Source organism: Morone saxatilis, unplaced genomic scaffold (genome assembly GCF_004916995.1).
Source record: "Morone saxatilis isolate NCDOM2014 unplaced genomic scaffold, NCSU_SB_2.0 Contig23, whole genome shotgun sequence".
Classification (NCBI taxonomy): domain Eukaryota; kingdom Metazoa; phylum Chordata; class Actinopteri; family Moronidae; genus Morone; species Morone saxatilis.
This window is the reverse complement of record NW_023339796.1, coordinates 8451893-8459310: the sequence shown is the minus strand read 5'-3', so window position 1 is coordinate 8459310 and position 7418 is coordinate 8451893.

The following is a 7418-nucleotide window of genomic DNA, read 5'->3' as shown; positions in this document are numbered from 1 at the left end:
CTCATTGTCTCCTGTGAAGCACTTGTATCCAAAAGGCTCCACAATATGTGTGTTTGTGTGTGTGTGTGTGTGTGTGTGTGTGTCTGGGTGTGTGTGTTCACAGGGATGTACTGAAATTGCTCCCCTCAGCGTCACCACACTTGAGCATCAAGGGCTCTGAAATACAACACATAGAGGAAAAAGGCTATAATAGAACAAACAATAACATAACAACTCAATTCAACTCAACTCAAATTACTTTGTTCCATTCCAAGAGTCACAAGAAAAGCAATAAGCCGAGCTTCAGTTCGTTACAATTAGTTGATATTATAATGTTTTTTGGAAGCTTGATTATGGACTAATTGTTGCTGCTAACAAGACTCTGTTGCATTATGTCACGTGCTTTTCAACTTTGTTTCGAAGAAATTGTGCGGATGGCTCAAAATACCCATGAGCCTTGCAGCCGTTGCCATGGAGAATCAACCAGTCAGAGACGCAGTAGTTAAATTAAAACAGCTGTGTCGGGGGAGTTGAGAACAAAACGCAGCGTCATAGTTGTTGAACTCATGCAGAATTTAAGTCTGAATTCATTTAAGTTAAGTTTTATCAACACCATAATCTTTAGCTTCCATCCACTGTCAATCACTCCGTAATTGAATGTTTCTTGCTCAAATGCACTATGGGAGTTGTAGCTAACTTCTAGCTTTTATGTACAGAGGTTTGGATCTTTAGCTTTTTTCCCTGACCCAGCTGTGCTTTTTTTTTTTGCACTGATATTTCAGTGTTTTCAGGGTCAGGGTTTTATGTTGATCCAAAAATTGCTCCAGTTGTAAGTCACATAACATTGTCTATGAGAAAAACACCCAAAATAGCTTCTCCCACTTCACAACTAGCTTTCAGTCAGTGCGTCTGTGGAACAAAACAACCTGTAACTTTATATTTTGTCAGTAAATCTCTTCAACTTCAAGTGGTCATTTGAAAAACAGAGAAGAGAGAAGAGTTATATCTTTAATCTTCTATTCTACCACTTTGTATCTTGCCTTGGGCCTTTTAATGTCTTATATACAACACTTTCTTCTTATTTGCTTTACAAATAAACTTGCCTTGCCTTACTGACACGTTGAGGACAACAATGGGAATAAATAAGTACATTTATTGTGGTACCCTGCTACTTTTAGGCATCACTAATGATCATGGTTAACTTTTAAATAACCATTTCTCAAATAGAGTGCTTTTGAAATGTCAAACTGGTAAAACTGGTGAAAAAGAAGCCACAGTAAATTTAAGAAAACTGAGGCTAAAACAATAAATTGTTCAACTGATTAGTCCATTTTTCAGTTAAATCAAGTTTTATTTGTATTGCACAAAATCAAAATAAGACACTTTTCATTTAAAGCAGGTCTAGACTGTTCTCATTATTTACAGTCCAGAGAAAAATAAAGAGCAACTATTTTGATCCTTAAATAATTGTTTAAGTAATTATAAGGATTTGCTGCTTTTTATTGTCTTATGTAACAGTAAAATGAGTATCTGTAGGTTGGGGGCTGTAGTCGGGCAAAATAAGCAACATGATGACATTAAATTGGGAGTTTGTAAATTGTGGTTAGTATTTCTAAGTGCAAACTATTTGATTAAAAGCTGGATTTTAATTAAATAAATAAAGTTTTATTTCAATTACAGAGTTTTTAACCAAAAAACAAACAGAAAATTGATATATACTGTATGTTACACCACTTCAGTGGGTATGTATCACTTCATATCTCATCCCCTGGATCAATTCACAGAGGCAACGTTTTGGTTGGTGAAGATATGTCATCACCTGAATCTCAAATTAAAGCAGAAACTTGAAAGAAAGGCATGGATTTATGAAGGACAAGTTGATTACCAAAGGCAAGAAATTCGGAAGGAACGCATAAATTTCTTTTAAGAGAATACAATTTATGTGCAGATAAAAACCTCCTCCCTTCATGTCTTACTCATCCACACAGCTTCCTGAAAACACAATGATTCACTGCAAACACAAAGCACACTGGCCAGCAGAGACACATAACACACATACAATCAAAGGAACCACACACACACGTCTTCACCCTAAGCTAATTCAGGCACACACACAGACAAATTCCGCTCTGTGTCCCTTCCCTCTAGTACCGAATCCAATTACCTCTAAAGCATCTCTCAGATGCTTTATCAAGTAATAGGACAGACCGTGCTCAGAGGAAAAACCCAGAGATATAGACGAGGGCTAACATGTGTCAAGTAGGGCTGAAACTAAACTGTCGGGATGCACATTTGAACAGAAAAACACACAAGAAAGACACAAAGAGAAACACAATGACAACTTGGTAGACCAATTTCTCTCCATCTCCTTAACCCAAAATGTCACAGCATCCATGTTGCTGGAGGCTTTAAATGAAGTTAAAAAACAGAGCTTGGTATTTAGAATAAATCCATGGCTTTGGTGTTGAGGAAGCAATGGTGCAGGAAACAGCATAAGGGCTAAACATCAAACTATCCTGAGGGCAAGAAAGCAATAGAGTCTTTGCTTTGCTCAGCACTGGATGCATGTGAGTCACTTAGAAATCTGTGGAGCTTTATAGTGAGGAAAAATCAAATTGCGTTTAGTCCAGTACATATGAAAATAGAGGGTTTACAGAAAGCACCGATTGCACTGTTTATTTTCTGAAAGTATCCCAGTAAGACAAGACATGCTACAGAACAGGATGGAACAGTTTTCATGAGGATTTCCAGTCATAAATCATGGTTGAATCAAATGTAAGGCACTAAACTTGACCCAAAACTGGCAAGAAACACCCTAAAAAGAAAATTAACTAATGTGGGAACCACATTGGCTATAATTAGCACAGGGACCACTAGATTGTCAATCAATCCCACAACTGCAAGTGTGTGTGTGTGTGTGTGTGTGTGTGTGTGTGTGTGTGTCTACAGATGCAGATACAGACAGAGAAAAACAAGAGAGAAGGGGCTGTGCACCCTCCCTAATGATTTATTCCGATTGCAATGGGAATTTCAAAGATCTGTCTCAACACATTAGCTTCCTCCTCATGTGTGTTGAATTCCTGTGAACATCGTGGTGCATTAATAATTCATTTTCAGTTTGAAACGATCCCAGTAAGACAGGGGGACGCTTTCATTTAACCCACATACTAGTCTGTCAATGCCTGTGACAGGGGACTGCATGTCTGTCAGTGTGCTACAACGCAGCCATTCAAAATCATTAGTTCTTGGCAGATTTGTTATGTTCAGTTAATGTTGCTGTGCCATAATTATACAGGATATATAGGATACATTACAGAAACAACGTTTTTCCTCTACTGCTTCTTTTCTTATTCTTTAAATCTTAAAGAAAATGTCAAACGGGTTATGGGCATATCGGAGGGAGAGAAAAATGGCAAACAGTCGTATTAAAATCAATCAGGGACAAATGATATTTCCCTTGGTGATGCAGAATCAATGGGGTAATTTATCCAAGCCTCTCTCCCTTTTATTCCCGCATTCGTAAAACCTTTAATTCACCAATGCATGTGGGTGACCTTCGCTTTGCACATGGAAAACATCAGCAAGAAAAGCACTAACCCACCGCTTATTCACTGAACACTCTCACTCGAAATTCACCCCCGCAGCTCGCCTGTTGTCATTTAAAAAGAAGTAGCCTATGTTTTTTTCGACATACAAGGCTACCCTCGGGTTCGGTGAAATGCTTCTTAAATTGATCAGCCGCAGCGAAATGCCAGAGGTGTGAGTAAAAGCGCGCAGCACTCGGCGTGGAAAACAAGTCAAAAGGAACTTACCGATGCGTAATTTTGAGAGGCGCAAATATCTACACATGAAGCCATCGGTATTCACGGACCCCCGCGGTTTCGGTGGCTGGGAATTGTTTCGGAGAACACCTTTCTTTTACTCCTAAATCGGTTATCAGCTCGTCCTGAAAACGACAGGTGCCGTTGCTGCTGTTGTTGTTGCTGCTGCTGCAGGACACACTCACCGCGTTGTCTGCTGCTGCGGCACCACAACGAGGTGGAAGAGGAGGTGGAGGAGGAGGAGGGTGTCAGTTCCTTCGGGATTCGCACCTCATCAGACAGAGGCAACAAAAGTGACACAACAGATTAGTCTACAAATGCGGCCGGAGGAGAGAGATTTGTTAAATTCTCAACACTGGGATGTGGAACTGATTTGAAAATCACCTAATGTGTCTGTGCGTCGCATTCGTTGTACTTTCAGAAGCAAAACTCTGCCATAAAACTGTCTGACATTTGCGCCTGCGCCTCTCAGACGCTCCTAAAGGCACAAGGTCCGGTTCCCTGCTGGGTGCAATTTGTGAGGCGCTGAGTCGGTTCCCATGATGAGTGTGACTCACGTTTAGTCAAAGGTTTAACATCTGAATTCCCGCATGTGCTCTATAGATATCCAAAAACGCTGGTTAGTCAAGCCGTATCCTGCTGTGGCATATTAGTCCAAAAAGCAGCTATATCCCCATGGAAGTGATCATGGCCTGTTTACTTTCAGAACCACGGACAGCGACCCAATAACCGCCTCTGGGCATCAATGGGCTCAAAACAAAGGCTCAACTAAAGCCCATTACAACATTATATGTGCACCTAAACAACCTTCTCAGTCTGAATACTAAGAGCTGCTCTAATTAAATCTCAACGAGATTGTTTTGATCAAGGCAGGGGGTGGACAGAGTCTGTATGAAACAACTGTCAACGTTTATTGTTAGTCTTTTAAACAGCTCCAAAGAGATGCAAAAAGATCACTAAGAGATGCAAAACAACCAGAAACCGATGAAAAACATCCACAAAATGACCACAAAGAGACCCACGCCAACTACAAAGAGATGCAAAACTACCACAATGAGACACAAACGTTGCAGCTGTAGTGTTTATAGTTGCTTGTGGAAGAGGTAAAACGACCACAAAGATGCAATATCTCAGAAAAAGAGATGCAAAACATCCACAAAATGACCACAAAGAGACCCACAACAACTACAAAGAGATGCTAAACAGACCACAAACAGACCCATAGTCTTTTAGGAAGGGTCGGTGGCCTTTTAAACATGTGCGTCCAGGCACCTGTTGTATCATAATCTGTCCATGACAGGATATTTGGAGTTACAATCAGCAGCTATCTATTGATATTACGTCCTATTACAATATTTAAAGTGATTTTGTATTCATTTATCACACTGGATAAACGATGTACCAGAGAGCTTATTATTGCCAAGAACCAGGGCTTTAAATACAAGTATTACGTTCTTTTTTTTCATTTTACAAATGTACCCTTCTTTAAGACTGTGCAGTCTGCCCTCTCTCCCAATTCAAGTTTATAAACCCACCCCTGGATTCAGGCTAGACAATTTCTAGTGGCAGCTATGCAGGCAAGTGTTTTGAGTGCAGGGGTAATTGATCACCCAGCTGGGACCTTTTGATGGGTTGGCCATAAATCAATGAAGCATAAAAAGAATTAAACACTGCCATGATATGGATATTCTCAGAAAAACAAAACAGAAAATGGGAAAGGCTGCAATAACTGCCTTGAAGACACCAGCCCTATCAAACTATATTAAATGTTGGGGGGAAAAATCCATGAAAACACCTGATTGGATGAAGAGTATGACGCATGTTTCCTGCCATTCCGGGAACATTTTAACACTGTTACTGGACCAGCCTCAAGGACATCCATGGAAATGCTCCCATTGAGAGAAATTTCAAATTTCTCTGTTATTGCAGTCAGCATTCTGTAGGCTATTTTTGTAGCATAATAGCAGGTAAGACATGATTTGAGCCTTGTTTCCATGGAAAACACTCCGCTGTGTTTTGGTTTTCTAATTCTCTATGAACTTAGACAGCGAGGCAAAGACTGTCTTATGCTGCTGGTATAATTACAACTATGTGTGATCAGAATAGTAAGAGAGAAACACAGACAAGATGTAAATGTTTCTGGATTGTTTCTGAAATATCGCCACAGACAGTGTCACTCATTGTGGTCACTGCATACAATAATTGATTTAGGGTTTCAGACATTTACTCAAGGACATGGTGACATTGACGGTGGGTACCATGATTGAAATGTCTGTCAGTGTCAAGGGTCAAACCCCCAACCTTCTGGCTACTAAATGGCCTCACCACCCCGAGTACAGGCTCCCCGAGTACAGTCTGTGTTTCATGTGTTTTGACTCCAACTGAGCTGCTTATTTCACATAATCAAATCCAAATCTTCAACATATAGTTCCCTTGGAATAATGGATGTGTAGAGGAGGATTGTTTGAATTTCACTTTAAAATTTTTTTTTTTTATTGTATATGGATAAATTAAATGGATAATATGTTGTTTTGTTCACACTATAACCATGGCAGTAAAACCCATTTTACCAAGATAAATATTGCCAAGAGAAGCTGTAGGCTCAGGGATCAATTTCTTTTTGTGAATAGCTGTAAATAGCTTTCAATTTTACAAATCATTTCTTAAAATCCGACCAATTAGGTTATGTTCTGTTCAAGAAAGGGGCGTTCAGATGAAGAATAAAACATTTTTGCACATGAAAGTCAAAACTTACATTCAGATAGATGGTTTCCACAGTAAAATATTTCAATGCTGTAAATTCACTGGTATTTAATCTTATGGAAGCAAAGAAAGACCATAACTATTTGAATTTCGTTAGCAGAATTTCTTAATACTGAAAATTAGACATTTTAAATGATCACTGTAAGCTTCAGTGATCATTTCTTGTGAAAAGGTCCCTGAATAAAATTTGTAATCTAGAAAGCTTCAGATATGGACAAATTAAATTTTAAAAACATGTCAAATAATTAATAAATAACCTTCATGTACTTGATCCTCCATAAAATGAATAGTCTCTAGGTCAGACTTCCTACTGTTTTGCTGAATATTTAATTATCATAAGTGATAATCAGTTGGTTACCTGCTATTCCCTTGATTTATCAGCTCCCAGTGTGAAATGATGGAAACCACTAACATTTGATAAGTATTAAACTCTACACAGATAATAGCATTAACCTGTTATGTTATGCTCAGTGCAGTTACAAATAGATTTTACAGGCATTTGAAAATAAGCCCACAAACAGATGAAAATAGTGTGTTTGTTTCTTCATCTGCTTTACACAGTCTCTTGAAGGTGTGTTTGCTCCATTGCACTGCCACTCAATGAGGCTCTCCACAGGACATATTTCCCTCTCTGTCTGTTTCTCTTCTGCCATCACGCACCAATCAGACTGCCGGATTGCCATGGTGACTCGTCTTCGACCGAATGTGGGAGGGAAGCATCAAGTGGTTGAGTGCTAAACCCACCTACCCACCTCATCTCAAAGAGGACGCTGTGGGGAACCAGGCAAGACCTCATCCTAACCCCGCATTCCCTCTCCAATCTCCTCCCACATATCTGTCTCCCACCGAGTGTCT